Raw genomic sequence first — 18,875 nt, 5'->3', positions numbered from 1 at the left:
TCCCTTTCTTGCTCTTGGCTCCACATCTCCATTTCTTTCAACTTGCATTCCATTTCTATTTCCTGCATCTCCAGTTCTTTAACCCTTTCTCTTTCCTGGATCTCCAGTTAAGTTTGAAATTCCTTTGTTTTTTTGTTTTCTTGTTCTTTACATGGTATCTCTGGTTCTTTTAACTTTTCTCTTTCCCGAATCAATTCTTTTGTCTGCAACTCCAATTTTCGCAACTCAATACGTTCAGACTCGTCCATTAACAATTGGAATGCAGATTCCTCCAAATGCTTCTCCTCAACTAAATTTTTTTTATCATGAATGACAGAATTTCAGCTTTCTTTGGAATAGGTCTAAATTTTTTTTATCATGAATGACAGAATTTCAGCTTTCTTTGGAATTGGTCTCACCTCTAGGTTACACTGCTTATCTACTTCAAGAAGCTCCACTTTCTTTCATGCAACAAGTTGTTCCACATCTGGTGACTCAACAAACTTCTTTACATCAAATAACATTTTCATTATTTGTTTGTTTCACTCGGTTTTCTTCAAATCAATTTATTATTATTGGTAATTTGGTTTCAGATCCCGGACGAGCCCCCAATTTCTGTTACACATCAACCTCAGGGCACCACAGCGAGTGCACCAGTAACCCAGAGGGTGTCACGGCAGGAAATAAGGACAAAACTGTGCCCTTTGTGATGTTTTAAGGATGAAACAAACATATGACAGAAAACAGAAGGGTAACTTTCTGAGGAATATATATTACTCCCCACTGTCGAAGTTAAGCACAATAATACCAATTAAATGTAACACTGAAGGACTTTCCTAAGAATCCCCAAATTAAATAAGTACAAACGTCTCACACACAACAATGCAGCTATAAGTTAATTAACGACTCTCGGTGTGGCAACTTATCTCAAGCAAGCAAGCAAGCAGTTCCTACAGTAAACCCCAGGGGTTTATAAATGGGTGAAAGGTCGGCGGTGAGCATGGTTGAAAGGATCTAGTCGGGAGGGTGAGCAAAGGATGAAGCCGACTGGCCAGTCACATTTTACAAATTGTCAGAAAGTGAAGTCCTCATATCACCAAAGCAATCAAGAAGAACCCGAGTCCACAGGTAAAGTTATATCACAGATGATAAAGACAGGAACTCCAAGCTGCAAAGGATGATGTGTTACTTGAGGGGCAGAAGAGGTTGGAGGGATGAATCAGCTCTAAGAGTATGCACCAGTCAACCAGTCGAATGCCTTCTCAAAAATGGCGCGTAAATCACCCCAAATGATGCCAACAAGGGTATGTAAGGAGCAGCTTTCAAAATGTCACCGATAGAACAGCAGTGCGATGTCTGACAGGTAAGTTCAGCAAATAAAGGGAGTTCAGCAAAGAATACCTCACTGGGTATGATATACGAAGCAAAGATGAATCTCCACAGACAAACGCAAAGTGGGTAGAAGTTGATCTGTCATGGTCAGGGAATAGGTGAGTCACTGAATTCTCATAGGTTCGCATACAAACAACCCCCGATTCCTCCTTCTCTGGGTATGTCAGTTTTAAAATGATATGCAACGATTGAAACAGAACGTGACAGCTCAGGAGAATGTGTCCATGCCTTCTCACCTCGTCATCCTTACCTCCTTATTCTCCTGTTCTCAAATTCATTGCCTTTTTCCTAGTGTTGTTATTGATGGTGCTGTGGTTGTTGTTGTTGGTGGTGTGACAACAGGAAATACAACAGCCAATATAGCCCTCACCAAAGCACAATTAGATCAAAATAAAGACCAATTACTGCACTGTAGTCCAAAGAAGGAAGCCAGACAAAACAACACACACACACACACACACACACACACACACACACACACACACACACACACACACACACACAACAAATGATCTCCGGTGACCGGCTGCAGAGGTATAAACAGAGGACAAACTTACAGCTTTATATGAAACAGCAGTCGCCGATTAAACTTTATATTAAGCTTTATATTGAACGCCAAGCTGGCCTCCAAAGCCAATCACCGACAAAGCCAAAAGTTTCTTCACTTTCTGCCGACTGGGCATTCTCCGTCGTGCAAAGTCCTTCCTTTGCACACCTGAGCTCCTGACCACATACAAAGCTTTCATCCACAGCCTGATGGAGTACTGCTCTCCCCTCTGGGCCGGTGCTCCCGCCTTGCACTGAGCTCGGCTTCACACTGTGGAAACCAAGGCTTTTAGGATCATTAGTAACTCCCACGATGAAGCTGAGTCTTCTGGTCTCTCACTGTCTCACTGCAGGCAGGTCGGTGGCCTTTCTGTCTTCTACCGTCTCCTCTCCGGCCTCACCCCCCCCCACTTGCTCTGTCTGTGATCTGTCACGCCCCCCCCCCCACCATATTTCCGCAAGGTGCTCAAGGGTCCACCAGCAATCCCCTTCTGGTAAAACTACCAAAATGAAAAATCACTGCTCACCTTCACTCTTTCATTCCTCTTTTTCCCTGCCTCTGGAACAAACTCACACACTCTCTTCAATTCCACTCTTCTCCCAAGTTCTTCAAAAGAGCTGTTCATTCACACATCTTCCCCCATCTGATCTTTTCTACTCCCGTTCATCCCAAACCCACCTTCAAACTCCCTGCTTTCCTTCCTGAAACTCTCTGTAGTGTCAGTCTTGTTTACTCAGTGTACCCCGCCCAATCCCTCTCCCTTCTACAAATCTCCAAATGTCTCTGTTCCCCACTGTTTTGTGCTTCCCTCTTCTGACCCTCTTGTCTCCTGCTCCCCTTGTTATGTGTTCTGTGGGTTATCTCTTATATGAGCCTCGACAACGTATACAAAAAATAACAACAAGACCGTTTATGTGTAAATTGGTTCACTAATTAACCCAACTTTTAAAAGTCAAAATGTTGATTTGTGGGGCTATTTATTAATGCACGTAAACATGGTGGATATTCTACCCCTATACCCCCACTGGTCCATTCATGCTCATTCTCTTTCCTTACTACGATCCTTTCCACAGTGTTCCCACAAAACAACACAGAAGGCAATATGTAGCATTGGAGAAAAAGCTTAATACATTGCAGGGCTGGAGTAAAAGACAAGCATTGTGTGCATTACGAACAATCTTATTGTCAATAGCTGAAGGGCTTTCACAGAATATTCAGGTCAGAGTGGAGGGAGTTAGGAAATCTAAGAGTAGATAAAGCTCCAGAGCCAGATAATATTCACCTGAGAGTATTGACTAAGGTAGCAGAGCAGATAAGTGGGATTTTAGTGGAAATGTTTAATAATTCGTTGGAGTCAGGCCAATGCAAGAGGTTTGGAGAGAAGCAAATGTAACACTTATTTTTAAAAAAGGATCCAGAGAAGAATTGCGGAATTGTTGAACTCTTACTTTGACTTCAGTTGCAGGGAAGTTGTTGTAGACGTGAATTAGGGATCAGATGAGGATAAATAAATACAAACTAATTAAAGACAGTCAGCATGGATTTATCAAAGCAGAGTCATGTTTAACAAATTTATTGGAGTGTAACGAAGCAGTTTCTGATTGGGTGGATGTGGGAAGTGCAGTGGATGTACAGAGATATGACAGAAGTAGATAGACACCATAATTTTTAAAGAATGTATTTCTTGAACATTCGAAGTATATTTGATCCAATTTAATACATACACTCACTAGTATTTGGTAGACTTGCCATTTGTGGATTTCAATGCTTTTACTCTTTCAGACATAGAACGAACAAGTTCCGAAATTTTCTCGTGGGATTTCTGTCCAGGTTTCACACAAAAGGTTTATAAATTCTGCCCGTAATGTTGGTTTCCTGGACTTTTCCCGCACAGCTCGATCCAATATGGCCCAGAGGTGTTCAATGGGATTCAGGTCAGGAGACCGACTTGGCCATAGACGACGCTTGATCCCATTTTTGTCCTGCCATTCTTTGGTCTTTTCTTGCAGTGTGGCATGGAGCTCCATCTTCCATGAACAGTGTTGTTTTTGACCATCTGACCAGTGGAGAAGACGGGGAGATGTCCATCCTCAAGGATATAAATGTATATTGTAGAGCTGATGTTGCCAACACACTCCACAAGCTCTGACTGACTAGTGCTCCAGATTGCTCCCCACACCATCACTGAAAAACCACCGTGTTTGGCAGTTGGCTGTAATCGGTTCAAAGAGAACTCTTGACTGGGAAGTCTCCAGACCCAAACGCGTCCACTGTTAAAAAATTGAGTAAATTGGGACTCATCTGAAAAAAAAATACAGTTTGCCAAAACTTCAAGGGTCTGGTGGCCATCTCGTCAGCCCATTTCTTTCTCCTTTGAATGTTGGCTGGTTGAAGAAGAGGTTTTCTCTGAGCTGCTCTCCCATAGTAGCCCAGTTGATGAAGGTACCGCACAGCAGTTCTTGAGCTAACTTGGACCTCCTCTGCAACATCTGCTGCCTTGCAATGGAGAGTTTTCTCAATGGACCGCTTGACAGCTCAAAGACACCTTTCTGAGGGCCCAGGTCGACCAGAACAGGAAGCTGTGGATTCCTTGCCTTCGCTGGTGAATTGCACAATCACCCGATTGACCGTAGAAAGCGGAATGCCAAGGTTCTGCCTGCCGTTGGCTGACTCCACCTTCTGATTTGCCAACAATTCATCCTCTGTAAATCGCAAAGGTCGTGTGCTCCCTGGGTTCGAGGCGGAGTTAATTGTCATACAGTACATAGGAACTCGTTAACGCAAATAAATAGTTGAATATTAGTACAAATCACTGAGTAAAACTTGCTTTATACAGATGAAATGAATAAATTTAAGGTGTCTATTTACTTCTGCCATGTCTCTCCAGTATATCTAGACTTGAAGAAGGCATTTAATAAGGGACCACAGAGGAGGACGTTAGCCAAGATGAGCGCTTGTGGAGTGGCTGGCTAGGTAGCTAACTGGAATGTAAACTGGATTCTTGATAGGAAGCAAAGAGTGTCTGTGAGTGGTAGGATGTCTAGCTGGGAGGATGTAAGTTGTGGGGTAACTCATGGTTCAATGAGTACTCATATACCATTGTGTATTGTATAATGCGAAGTGTGGTGTCTATTCAGATGTTCAGCTGTCTCCCGTTTCTGGCGGCCTCTTCCCACGCTGCATTTGAAAAGCTCCACACACAAGCAAAGCTCAACATTGAATCAGAAGAAATGCATGACACCAAACGAGATACATTTTAAACATATAAATACAACATGGAATCGCAGTTTGTTTATTAACAGTGTGATAAGATACGACTTGGGCTGATGGGGTAGCCTCGAGGTATGCACACTCACCTCGAAGCTACCCAGCCTGGGTTCGAATCTCGGTCCGGCTATAAACTGTCATCCCGGTGTTTCACAGGCTGTGTAAATCATCAATGTGTGTTGTCTCTCCAATGCACATTAAACTGGGCATCCCGTCCACCGAAATTTGTTGGTGGATGTCAATGACCCCACGGTGTCCTTCGCGAAGAGTAGGCGAGCTATCGCTGGCACCAAATTCCTGCCTGAAATACTGCTTGGAAGGCAATGGCAAACCACCCAGTATAACCCTCGCTCAGGAAGCTGCTTCAGCAGCACCGACGCTCTGTGACGGCATATGAGGATTATCACGTTCCTGCAAAGGTTTCCACGACGTTTTAAAAGTTGTGTGTTAGCTCAGTTGTGGGGCGTGCTCTGTCACGTGAGGGTTCGATTCCTGACCGAATGGACAGAACAAAGCTGGTGTGATACCGTGCCAACAGGGGGTGCTACACCTTGACACAAGAATTGTTTAGAACAATGAATGTAAAGCTGGCTGTCACATCGACATGAAACAAGGAATAACAGAGATTTGATAAGCCTGGTGTTGGCTTAGTGGTTAGGGTGGCTGGCTTGGGATCTTAGGGTCCTGAGTTTGAGCACTGTTGGCTGCTGAATAAACACCAGGTGGGGTTGACTCAACCTTTCATCCTTCCGAGGTTGGCGAAATGAGTACCAGTGCACTGGTAGAGTGGCACAGCATCAGCTTATAGTCGCACCTCAACAAAATTATAACTACCCAACAGCCAAGCTGCTGTATGCAAACAAACTACCCAACAGCCAAGCTCAGGGACATCACCAGGGTGTTAAAATCAAATCTTGGGACAATACTCTTGGGTATTGCATAACATCACCAGGGAACCACTGGTAGGCATGGATGACCCACAAAATATGTAACGAGAACAACGTAAATACCTATGGATTTTTTTTTCAATGCCATGAACAAACCTTGGTACATCACAGTGATAAAGGTTGTGGTCAAGTTTCATCGAAATTGTGTGTGTGGTTTCAAAATTGTGTGTAGATTGCCCCCCAAACATTTGTATGTGCCTTTTTTCTCCGAAACTACACACACAATTTCGATGAAACTTGACCACAACCTTCATCACCCCTGTTGTACTAAAGTTTGTTCGCGCCATTAAAAAAACCTTCGAGATCTGAGGGGATTTACGGGGGGGGGGTTGCCCCCCAAGATAGGTGTTTGCTTTGTTCTCATAAAGTGCACAATTCCAATGAAACTTGACCACAACCTTCATCACCTGTGATGTACCAAGGATTGTTCATGGCATTAAAAAATAACATCTGGGTCCAAGGGTGTCCACAAGGGGGGGGGGGTTTGCCCCCAAAATAGGTATTTGCTTTCTTCTCAGAAACTACATTCACAATTCTGATGAAACTTCACCACAACCTTCAGCACCCATGATGTACCAAAGATTGTTCATGACATTAGAAAAATTGGGATTTAAGGTGATGTAAGGGGGGTGCCCCCTAAATGAGGTATTTGCTTTCTTCTCTGAAGCGACACACACAATTCCAATGAAACTTGACCACAACCTTCATCACCTGTGATTTACCAAGGATTGTTCATGGCATTAAAAAATAACATCTGGGTCCAAGGGTGTCCACAAGGGGGGGGGGTTGCCCCCCAAAATAGGTATTTGCTTTCTTCTCAGAAACTACATTCACAATTCTGATGAAACTTCACCACAACCTTCAGCACCCATGATGTACCAAAGATTGTTCATGACATTAGAAAAATTGGGATTTAAGGTGATGTAAGGGGGGTGCCCCCTAAATGAGGTATTTGCTTTCTTCTCTGAAGCGACACACACAATTTCAATGAACCTTGACCATAACTTTAACGCCCGTGACATACCAAAGATTGTTCATGCCATTAAAAAAAATCAGGGTCGACAGTGGGACGGGGGGGGGAGTTGCCCCCCAAAGGAGGTATTTTCTTTCTTCTCAGAAACAACACAATTCCGATGAAATTTCACCACAACCTTCACCACCCATGATGTACCAATGTTTGTTCATTACATTGGAAAAATCGGGGTATGGGGGGGGACTGTGGGGGGTTGCCCCCCAAAATAATTATTTGCTTTCTTCTCCGAAACCACACACAAATCCAATGAAACTTGACCACAAGTTTCATCACCCATGATGTACCAAAGCTTGTTCACACCATTAACGTAATTGGGGTCTTGGGTCTACAAGGGAGTTTCCCCCCAAAAGAGGTATCTGCTTTCTTCTTTGAAACTACACACAGAATTTCGTTGAAACTTGAGTACCACCTTCATCACCCGTGATTTACTGCCCGTTTGTTCATCACCCGTTTGTTCACGACAATAAATAAATAAAAATTGGAGTCTAAGGGGTCCTACGGGGGGTGGGTGGGGTGGGGGTGGGGGGGTGGGTGGTTTCCCCTCAAAATATGTATTTGTTTTCTTCTCTGAAACCATACACACAATTTCTATGAAACTTGACCACAACCTTTATCACCCATAATGTACCAAGGTTTGTTCATGGCATTAAAAAAAAAACATCCATCGGTATTTACTTTCTTCTCCGTTACATATTTTGTGGGTTATCCATGCCTACCAGTGGTTCTCTGGTTTTCTTATTCAGCCACAACCAGGTGAGTGCCCAGGTGTATTTCCCCGATGTTTATTATTACTTCCACCACCTAAGGTGGATGGATGGAGGTTATGCTTTTTCCCCTGTTTGTCTGTCTGTGAGCAGTATATCTCAAAACTTTATGGACAGATTCGGACGAAATCTGTTGGACAGGTTGGGTGTGTAACAAGGATGAATTCATGAGAATTTGGTTTTATTTCTAAGTGATTCTTTACCATTGAGAGATCGGGCCAAGATGATTTTTAGATCCTCGTAGAGGATCTCTAAGTCTTACTCACGTTGTTGTTCTTCATCTTCTTATTGTGGACTTTTTTGTTTCACAGCCTACAGTTTTCATCGAAACTTCCTGAAACTTGGCATATATAAGTAAAAACTCCCTGCGCAGACAGTAACCATCTTGCATTTTGAAAATTCCTCCGAGGAAAAAAGTTATGACGTCAATATATCTCCGCTAATGGAAATCGCCTAAAAAAATTATCTCTGAAACTTGGCAAGCTTTTTGAATTCTGTTTGCGGGAATCGAACAGGACATTAGCACAGATGAATTACCGCACATATGAAACATCACTATGACGTCATATCAATTTTTATGACGTCATTCCTATTTTTTGACATTTTTTGTTTCACAACCCAGAGTTTTCATCGGATCTTCGTGAAACTTGCCATGAATATGCAGAAATCCCACACAAAGGCAGTGACCATCTCCGATTTTAGAAATTCTTCCTAGAAAAAAAGTTGACGTCATAATATCGCCGCAAATGGAAATCGCCTATACCATTGTCTCTGAAACTCAGCAAGCTGTTTGAATTTTGTTTGCGGGAATCAAGCCGGGCATTAGCACAGATAATTTATTGCAAACCTGATACATTACAATGACGTCATATTCGTTTTTATGACGTCATCATTAAGAGGACGAGGATCTCAGCTTGTTAGTTTGTTAGTTAGCTTGTTAGTTCTGTCTGTACTCGCTACCCGCTCACCACTGCCTGACCTCACTACCCGCTCACCACTGCCTGACCTCACTACCCACTTACCACTGCCTGACCTCACTACTCCCTCACCACTGCCTGACCTCACTACCCACTCACCACTGCCTGACCTCACTACCCACTCACCACTGCCTGACCTCACTACTCCCTCACCACTGCCTGACCTCACTACCCCCTCACCACTGCCTGACCTCACTACCCCCTCACCACTGCCTGACCTCACTACTCCCTCACCACTGCCTGACCTCACTACTCCCTCACCACTGCCTGACCTCACTACCCCCTCACCACTGCCTGACCTCACTACCCCCTCACCACTGCCTGGCCTCACTACCTGCTCACCACTGCCTGACCTCACTACCCCCTCACCACTGCCTCTATTTGCAACACCCTCACCACTGCCTGACCTCACTACCTGCTCACTACTGCCTGACCTCCCTACCCCCTCACCACTGCCTGACCTCACTACTGCCTGACCTCCCTACCCCCTCACTACTGCCTGACCTCCCTACCCCCTCACTACTGCCTGACCTCCCTACCCCCTCACCACTGCCTGACCTCCCTACCCCCTCACTACTGCCTGACCTCCCTGCCCCTCACTACTGCCTGACCTCACTACCCCCTCACCACTGCCTGACCTCACTACCTGCTCACCACTGCCTGACCTCACTACCCCCTCACCACTGCCTCTATTTGCAACACCCTCACCACTGCCTGACCTCACTACCTGCTCACTACTGCCTGACCTGCCTACCCCCTCACCACTGCCTGACCTCACTACTGCCTGACCTCCCTACCCCCTCACTACTGCCTGACCTCCCTACCCCCTCACTACTGCCTGACCTCCCTACCCCCTCACCACTGCCTGACCTCCCTACCCCCTCACTACTGCCTGACCTCCCTGCCCCTCACTACTGCCTGACCTCCCTACCCCTCACTACTGCCTGACCTCACTACACCCTCACCACTGCCTGACCTCCCTACCCCCTCACTACTGCCTGACCTCACTACACCCTCACCACTGCCTCTACTTGCAACACCCTCAACATTGCCTGCGATCGTTACCCCCTCGCTAATGCCTGACCTCACTACCTCCTCCTTGCTCGAGAGTGAGGCAGGGAATTCATGTTTGTGGTGGCGAATGATTGTTAAGTTTATAGTTTTAAAAAAATGAAGTTATAGTTACAATTATAATGTCCATGTTATCTGGCTGTATTCCCCGATTGGAGTCCGCTATATAATATAATAATATAACATTACCTGCAGCTAATCGAAGTTCCTCAATCTGAATTTTCCACAAGCACAGCAAACGAGGTTAAACCTCCTCGCAGACGCTCGTCGAGTTCCGTTTACTCAGTCTCTTCAGTCGCATCGGTTTAGCAGGTGAACATTTATCATACCCTTTTATAACCGATTACTCTTGAAAATTGTGCCGATTCAGTGTGTTTTTATTATCATCCTTCAGATGGCGACGGCGTGAGTAATTTAAGAGTAAAATGACGAACAAGCGACCTCCGAGTTATACACCGCCCGACGGGAGTTGACAGGCGTCAGTGAGAAGCAGAAGGAAGAGGGCGAGAGGGAGCGGACGGAGAGAGTGGACGGGAAAGGCAGAGGCGCAGCCCCGTCCCGCTCGAGGAGTGTCCTGACGGAACCGGGAAAGGTGAGCGAGACTCGGTGGACACAGTCACGTCGTTGTCGATGTTGAGTTGAAATGACTTGTGGACGGAATGAGCAGCGAGTTCGTCTTGACTTCGATGAAAGTGACAGAATGAGACGGGGAAGGCGATAAAATGCTCCGGGCAAGTTGTGACTTGACGGAGAAAGTTTTAAAACGACATTGAGCCTTCGGTGAACGTGTAAATGTGTTTAGCGCTGTATTTATATAAAGTTATCTTGGACCCGCTCGGTTCAGAAAGTCTTTTTCACTCACTCTTTTTAATCGCTCACTCTTTCATTCACACAACTCTTTCACTCAACCACTCACTCTTTCATTCACACAACTCTTTCACTCAACCACTCACTCTTTCATTCACACAACTCTTTCACTCAACCACTCACTCTTTCATTCACACTCCTCTTTCACTCAACCACTCACTCTTTCATTCACACAACTCTTTCACTCAACCACTCACTCTTTCATTCACACTCCTCTTTCACTCAACCACTCACTCTTTCATTCACACAACTCTTTCACTCAACCACTCACTCTTTCATTCACACAACTCTTTCACTCAGCCACTCACTCTTTCATTCACACTCCTCTTTCACTCAACCACTCACTCTTTCATTCACACTCCTCTTTCACTCAACCACTCACTCTTTCATTCACACAACTCTTTCACTCAACCACTCACTCTTTCATTCACACTCCTCTTTCACTCAACCACTCACTCTTTCATTCACACTCCTCTTTCACTCAACCACTCACTCTTTCATTCACACAACTCTTTCACTCAACCACTCACTCTTTCATTCACACTCCTCTTTCACTCAACCACTCACTCTTTCATTCACACTCCTCTTTCACTCAACCACTCACTCTTTCATTCACACTCCTCTTTTACTCGACCATTCACTCTTTCATTCACACTCCTCTTTCACTCAACCACTCACTCTTTCATTCACACTCCTCTTTCACTCGACCACTCACTCTTTCATTCACACTCCTCTTTCACTCGACCACTCACTCTTTCATTCACACTCCTCTTTCACTCAACCACTCACTCTTTCATTCACACTCCTATTTCACTCGACCACTCACTCTTTCATTCACACTCCTCTTTCACTCGACCACTCACTCTTTCATTCACACAACTCTTTCACTCAACCACTCACTCATTCATTCACACTCCTCTTTAACTCAACCACTCACTCTTTCATTCACACTCCTCTTTCACTCAACCACTCACTCTTTCATTCACACTCCTCTTTCACTCAACCACTCACTCTTTCATTCACACAACTCTTTCACTCAACCACTCACTCTTTCATTCACACTCCTCTTTCACTCAACCACTCACTCTTTCATTCACACAACTCTTTCACTCAACCACTCACTCTTTCATTCACACAACTCTTTCACTCAGCCACTCACTCTTTCATTCACACTCCTCTTTCACTCAACCACTCACTCTTTCATTCACACTCCTCTTTCACTCAACCACTCACTCTTTCATTCACACAACTCTTTCACTCAACCACTCACTCTTTCATTCACACTCCTCTTTCACTCAACCACTCACTCTTTCATTCACACAACTCTTTCACTCAACCACTCACTCTTTCATTCACACAACTCTTTCACTCAGCCACTCACTCTTTCATTCACACTCCTCTTTCACTCAACCACTCACTCTTTCATTCACACTCCTCTTTCACTCAACCACTCACTCTTTCATTCACACAACTCTTTCACTCAACCACTCACTCTTTCATTCACACTCCTCTTTCACTCAACCACTCACTCTTTCATTCACACTCCTCTTTCACTCAACCACTCACTCTTTCATTCACACAACTCTTTCACTCAACCACTCACTCTTTCATTCACACTCCTCTTTCACTCAACCACTCACTCTTTCATTCACACTCCTCTTTCACTCAACCACTCACTCTTTCATTCACACTCCTCTTTTACTCGACCATTCACTCTTTCATTCACACTCCTCTTTCACTCAACCACTCACTCTTTCATTCACACTCCTCTTTCACTCGACCACTCACTCTTTCATTCACACTCCTCTTTCACTCGACCACTCACTCTTTCATTCACACTCCTCTTTCACTCAACCACTCACTCTTTCATTCACACTCCTATTTCACTCGACCACTCACTCTTTCATTCACACTCCTCTTTCACTCGACCACTCACTCTTTCATTCACACAACTCTTTCACTCAACCACTCACTCATTCATTCACACTCCTCTTTAACTCAACCACTCACTCTTTCATTCACACTCCTCTTTCACTCAACCACTCACTCTTTCATTCACACTCCTCTTTCACTCAACCACTCACTCTTTCATTCACACAACTCTTTCACTCAACCACTCACTCTTTCATTCACACTCCTCTTTCACTCAACCACTCACTCTTTCATTCACACAACTCTTTCACTCAACCACTCACTCTTTCATTCACACAACTCTTTCACTCAGCCACTCACTCTTTCATTCACACTCCTCTTTCACTCAACCACTCACTCTTTCATTCACACTCCTCTTTCACTCAACCACTCACTCTTTCATTCACACAACTCTTTCACTCAACCACTCACTCTTTCATTCACACTCCTCTTTCACTCAACCACTCACTCTTTCATTCACACTCCTCTTTCACTCAACCACTCACTCTTTCATTCACACAACTCTTTCACTCAACCACTCACTCTTTCATTCACACTCCTCTTTCACTCAACCACTCACTCTTTCATTCACACTCCTCTTTTACTCGACCATTCACTCTTTCATTCACACTCCTCTTTCACTCAACCACTCACTCTTTCATTCACACTCCTCTTTAACTCGACCACTCACTCTTTCATTCACACTCCTCTTTCACTCGACCACTCACTCTTTCATTCACACTCCTCTTTCACTCAACCACTCACTCTTTCATTCACACTCCTATTTCACTCGACCACTCACTCTTTCATTCACACTCCTCTTTCACTCGACCACTCACTCTTTCATTCACACAACTCTTTCACTCAACCACTCACTCATTCATTCACACTCCTCTTTAACTCAACCACTCACTCTTTCATTCACACTCCTCTTTCACTCAACCACTCACTCTTTCATTCACACTCCTCTTTCACTCAACCACTCACTCTTTCATTCACACAACTCTTTCACTCAATCACTCACTCTTTCATTCACACAACTCTTTCACTCAACCACTCACTCTTTCATTCACACTCCTCTTTCACTCAACCACTCACTCTTTCATTCACACTCCTCTTTCACTCAATCACTCACTCTTTCATTCACACTCCTCTTTCACTCAACCACTCACTCTTTCATCCACACTCCTCTTTCACTCAACCACTCACTCTTTCATTCACACTCCTCTTTTACTCGACCATTCACTCTTTCATTCACACTCCTCTTTCACTCAACCACTCACTCTTTCATTCACACTCCTCTTTCACTCAATCACTCACTCTTTCATTCACACTCCTCTTTCACTCAACCACTCACTCTTTCATTCACACTCCTCTTTCACTCAACCACTCACTCTTTCATTCACACTCCTCTTTTACTCGACCATTCACTCTTTCATTCACACTCCTCTTTCACTCAACCACTCACTCTTTCATTCACACTCCTCTTTCACTCGACCACTCACTCTTTCATTCACACTCCTCTTTCACTCGACCACTCACTCTTTCATTCACACTCCTCTTTCACTCAACCACTCACTCTTTCATTCACACTCCTATTTCACTCGACCACTCACTCTTTCATTCACACTCCTCTTTCACTCGACCACTCACTCTTTCATTCACACAACTCTTTCACTCAACCACTCACTCATTCATTCACACTCCTCTTTAACTCAACCACTCACTCTTTCATTCACACTCCTCTTTCACTCAACCACTCACTCTTTCATTCACACTCCTCTTTCACTCAACCACTCACTCTTTCATTCACACTCCTCTTTCACTCAATCACTCTTTCCACTTGTTTCACTCGCTCCTTGCATTCAAGCTTTGTGCTCATTGATGTCGTGATTTTACTCTTTCAATCTCAAACTCCCCGTGCACCCTGCACAAACCCTTACCGGCCCATACTCTGCACCGGCCTGTACTCTGCACCAGCCCATACTCTGCACCGGCCCTTACTCTGCACCGGCCCTTACTCTGCACCGGCCCTTACTCTGCACCGGCCCTTACTCTGCACCGGCCCTTACTCTGCACCAGCCCAAACTCTGCACCAGCCCGTACTCTGCACCAGCCCATACTCTGCACCGGCCCTTACTCTGCACCGGCCCTTACTCTGCACCGGCCCTTACTCTGCACCGGCCCTTACTCTGCACCGGCCCTTACTCTGCACCAGCCCAAACTCTGCACCAGCCCGTACTCTGCACCGGCCCTTACTCTGCACCGGCCCTTACTCTGCACCGGCCCTTACTCTGCACCAGCCCAAACTCTGCACCAGCCCGTACTCTGCACCGGCCCGTACTCTGCGCGGCCTCACACTTTGCCTGAATCCGCACTCTGTGTCAGCCCGCACTCTGCGTCGACCCGCACTCTGCCGGAACTCGCTCATTGCCCAAACTCGCACTCTGCCCGAACTCGCTCTCTGCACGACCTCGCACATTGCTCTAATCCACACTCTGCATCGACCCGCACTCCGAGCTGCCCCGCACTCTCCCCTAACTCGCCCTCTGCACCGACCAACCCTCTGCTTTAACTCGCACTCTGCGCCGACCAACCCTCTGCTTTAACTCGCCCTCTGCACCGACCAACCCTCTGCTTTAACTCGCACTCTGCGCCGGCCTGCACTCTGCCCTATTAAACTCTCGCTCTGCCTAAACTCGCTCCTTGCGCCGACCTGCATTATGCTCACTCTTTGCACTCTTTCATCCTTAGAAGTCATTTGTGCACTCCTTGATCTCACGCACACTGTCCTTGACCTCACATGCACGCGGTCCTTGACCTCACACACACACACACGGTCCGTCACCGCACACACACGCTGTCCTTGACCTCACACGCACGCTGTCCTTGATCTCACACACGCTGTCCTTGATCTCACACACGCTGTCCTTGACCTCACACGCACGCTGTCCTTGACCTCACACGCACGCTGTCCTTGACCTCACACGCACGCTGTCCTTGATCTCACACGCACGCTGTCCTTGACCTCACACGCACGCTGTCCTTGACCTCACACGCACGCTGTCCTTGACCTCACACGCACGCTGTCCTTGACCTCACACGCACGCTGTCCTTGACCTCACACGCACGCTGTCCTTGACCTCACACGCACGCTGTCCTTGACCTCACACGCACGCTGTCCTTGACCTCACACGCACGCTGTCCTTGACCTCACACGCACGCTGTCCTTGACCTCACACGCACGCTGTCCTTGACCTCACACGCACGCTGTCCTTGACCTCACACGCACGCTGTCCTTGACCTCACACGCACGCTGTCCTTGACCTCACACGCACGCTGTCCTTGACCTCACACGCACGCTGTCCTTGACCTCACACGCACGCTGTCCTTGACCTCACACGCACGCTGTCCTTGACCTCACACGCACGCGGCCTTTAACTTCACCCTCACGGCGTCTGAACTCACTCGCGCACTCTTTCACTGCTTCCACTTTTCTGCTTTATCCCGTTTTTGCTGACTTCCCCACCCCTCCCCCCATTTCCTTCCAACCCCTAACCCCCAACTTTTCCTTCACCCTACTCATCCATCTAAATGTTAATTTGGTACCTTTGGATGTTATTATATTGTTACGGTTTCGGGCCGATGGTGGAGGTGGGGATGGGGGTCTCTTGGACCCGCCGCTCGACCCCTGACCCTGGAGCCTCCCCGTCCCAAGGCGTTGCTTAGGCCTTAATCACGTTTGCTCTATGGTGAGGATACGGCGGCCGTACGCCCTCTGAATTGACAGAAACGTGCAGCGGCCGCAGAGTTTCTGCGGTAGCCTCAAGGTGGCCCTACGCCGTTTAGTTATATTTTACAGGCCGTAAGGTCGCCGTGGAATTATAATGCAGAGTTATAACTTTTTTCATTTCTACGTTCGCCATAGCAATTCGACAAGCCGAAACAAAAGAACTGGTTAAAAAAAAAAGAACCCACTCGTTACCATCCGTCTGGCCGCACGTTCGCCTTAGGGCCCCCCTGCGGTCGCCTTGCGGGCACCTGGCGTCTGCCTTGAAAATTCTATGGCCGCCGCAGGAACGCCCTAAGGTCACCGTGCGACATCAAATCAAAGACCGTACGGCACCCCCACGTTTTCAGTCTCCACAATTTATAAATACACCGTGCGGCTCCCCGAAAAATAAAAACGTATGTGACTGCTACATTGTGTGACCGTGGAAATACTGCGGCCGCCCTATAATTGCTAGTGGCCATAGATTTTGAAGACCCCACGGCCGCCGTGGCAAATGTGATTTAGGCCTTACCGTCCGTTTCTCCGCACGTTCGCCTTAGGGCCCCCCTGCGGTAACCTTGAGGCTACCTTGCGTCTGCCTTGAAAATTATATGGCTGCCGCAGGGACGCCCTAAGGTCACCGTGCGACATCAAATCAAAGACCGTACGGCACCCCCACGTTTTCAGTCTCCACAATTTATAAATACGCCATGCGGCTCCCCGAAAAATAAAAACGTATGTGACTGCTACATTGTGTGACCGTGGAAATACTGCGGCCGCCCTATAATTGCTAGTGGCCATAGATTTTGTAGACCCCACGGCCGCCGTGGCAAATGTGATTTAGGCCTTACCGTCCGTTTCTCCGCACGTTCGCCTTAGGGCCCCCCTGCGGTCACCTTGAGGCTACCTTGCGTCTGCCTTGAAAATTATATGGCTGCCGCAGGGACGCCCTAAGGTCACCGTGCGACATCAAATCAAAGACCGTACGGCACCCCCACGTTTTCGGTCTCCACAATTTCTAAATACACCGTGCGGCTCCCCGAAAAATAAAAACGTATGTGACTGCTACATTGTGTGACCGTGGAAATACTGCGGCCGCCCTATAATTGCTAGTGGCCATAGATTTTGGAAATCCCACGGCCGCTGTGGCAAATGCGACTTAGGCCTAAGCAACTGCGAACACCAGTTGAAGCCACAAAACAAAACAGCCTCCTCGCTCTTGGTAATCACATTGCCTCACCAGTGGTTTGGTTACTTTACGAGGGAACCGTGCTCTCAACTCCGCACCCTCTCTACTTATTACGTACGGTTGAGCGAAACTATGGGTGGGAGTCTGCTATCTCAGAGTGAATCAGTGGAGCAGAACTTACTGTCTATCCCCTATGCACACACTATGCCAGACCAATGAAATAAAGGACGACTGGGCAGGTTTGAAAGATGCTTACCAAACAAAACATGAGCATTTATTTGCAATCGAGAAGCAGCACGTATTTATAATCACAATAATCATGCATGTATTTACAGTCAGGCAATCAATGAGCACATATGGCAAGCAGGTCAAGACACAAAAGAGTAGACTTACCCCTAGCATGTATATTTCCCCCTTCAGAAATATATATATATATATATATATATATATATATATATATATATATATATATATATATATATATATATATATATATACACACATACATATACATACAGGACAGGTTCAACCATGAAAATGTAGACAAGAAAGAGATGAGGAGCTAAGAATTAGAACAGAGCTTGGCTTTGTGCCCTGGCTTACCTGACCCAACTTGGGCTGGCCTGTGCTGATCCCAATATGGAGGGGAGAAGAAAGAGGAGAGCGGGTAAGTAAGGACTGTGGCGTGTCAATGTGATGTCGGGAGAGGTGTATTGTGGCGATAATGTAAGCTTTAAGGAAGGGTGTGAGGTGCAAATGAGTGCCTTGCCCTGATGGGTCAAGAGGCAAATCATTGATTGCTCTCCCTTTATCATTGATACTCTTTGTACATCCAAAGTAAATGATTATGGGTTTGGCGAGACAGCAAGAAAAGATCGTTTAAGTCAATGTGGAGCTGTGGTGAGCTGAAGACCTCGCTCTCGTGCTCGTCTCACCCCACGCCGCCTGCCTCGGGTCAGTGCAACTCGCATTTACGCAGCACAGCTTGTCCCAGCTCAGTCAGGTCCCTCCGCACGAACAGGCAGGCAGCTTTCCTTCTGATGAGATCTCCAGCGCACATGAACAGCAGCGGATAGCTTCAGTCACTTGACTTTTAAGCTTCCTGGACCAGGCTTCGAGAGAGCAGAGTTCTTGGGCGGCAGAGTTCCAGGGAGCAAGA

General features: G+C 46.4%; 2 protein-coding genes across 2 annotated transcripts in view; one reads left to right on the top strand and one right to left on the bottom strand.

Annotated features, from left to right (window-relative positions):
- The window catches only part of LOC147021505 (uncharacterized), a 36,886-nt gene extending 26,506 nt beyond the window's left edge, over positions 1-10,380 (bottom strand). The window contains exon 1 of the mRNA XM_085891481.1: positions 10,167-10,380. The gene's annotated coding sequence lies outside the window, so the exon portion shown is untranslated. The remainder of the gene's footprint in view (positions 1-10,166) is intronic.
- A 46-nt stretch (positions 10,381-10,426) lies between these two features.
- Positions 10,427-18,875, top strand: part of TNFAIP8 (TNF alpha induced protein 8) — a 52,609-nt gene continuing 44,160 nt past the window's right edge. Inside the window, exon 1 of the mRNA XM_085891486.1 lies at positions 10,427-10,569. The gene's annotated coding sequence lies outside the window, so the exon portion shown is untranslated. The remainder of the gene's footprint in view (positions 10,570-18,875) is intronic.

This window comes from Eptatretus burgeri, chromosome 8 (assembly GCF_056783735.1).
Source record: "Eptatretus burgeri isolate ZD-2024b chromosome 8, Ebu_testis_v1, whole genome shotgun sequence".
Taxonomy (NCBI): Eukaryota; Metazoa; Chordata; class Myxini; order Myxiniformes; family Myxinidae; genus Eptatretus; species Eptatretus burgeri.
The sequence above is the reverse complement of the archived record's forward strand: the minus strand, read 5'-3'. Positions and strand labels throughout refer to the sequence as shown.